Below are 648 nucleotides of genomic sequence, written 5' to 3' on the forward strand. Positions count from 1 at the left end.
TCATAAATAATTCTGTTACTTCCTAGGAACTGTCATAGGTACTTCTTAAAATTACAGATTTTTTAGTAGATCTTAGATAATAGTCAATTGAAGAGCAAATGAGCATAGATCTTAAAACCAATCTTAAATTATTTTTTTAAAACTAGCACTAGTCATAAATAATTCTGTTACTTTCTAGGAACTGTCATACGTACTTCTTAAAATTACAGATTTTTAGTAGATCTTAGATAATAGTCAATTGAAGAGCAAATGAGCATAGATCTTAAAACCAATCTTAAATTATTTTTTTAAAACTAGCACTAGTCATAAATAATTCTATTACTTTCTAGGAACTGTCATACGTACTTCTTAAAATTACAGATTTTTTTAGTAGATCTTAGATTAATAGTCAATTGAAGAGCAAATGAGCATAGATCTTAAAACCAATCTTAATTATTTTTTTTAAAACTAGCCCTCTTCATAAATAATTTTGTTATTTTCTAGGAACTGTCATAGGTACTTCTTAAAATTACAGATTCTTTAGTAGATCTTAGATAATAGTCAATTGAAGAGCAAATGAGCATAGATCTTAAAACCAATCTTAAATTATTTTTTTATAACTAGCTCTCTTCATAAATAATTCTGTTACTTTCTAGGAACTGTCATAGG

The sequence above is a fragment of the Periplaneta americana genome, chromosome 9, assembly GCF_040183065.1.
Source record: "Periplaneta americana isolate PAMFEO1 chromosome 9, P.americana_PAMFEO1_priV1, whole genome shotgun sequence".
NCBI classification, from domain to species: domain Eukaryota; kingdom Metazoa; phylum Arthropoda; class Insecta; order Blattodea; family Blattidae; genus Periplaneta; species Periplaneta americana.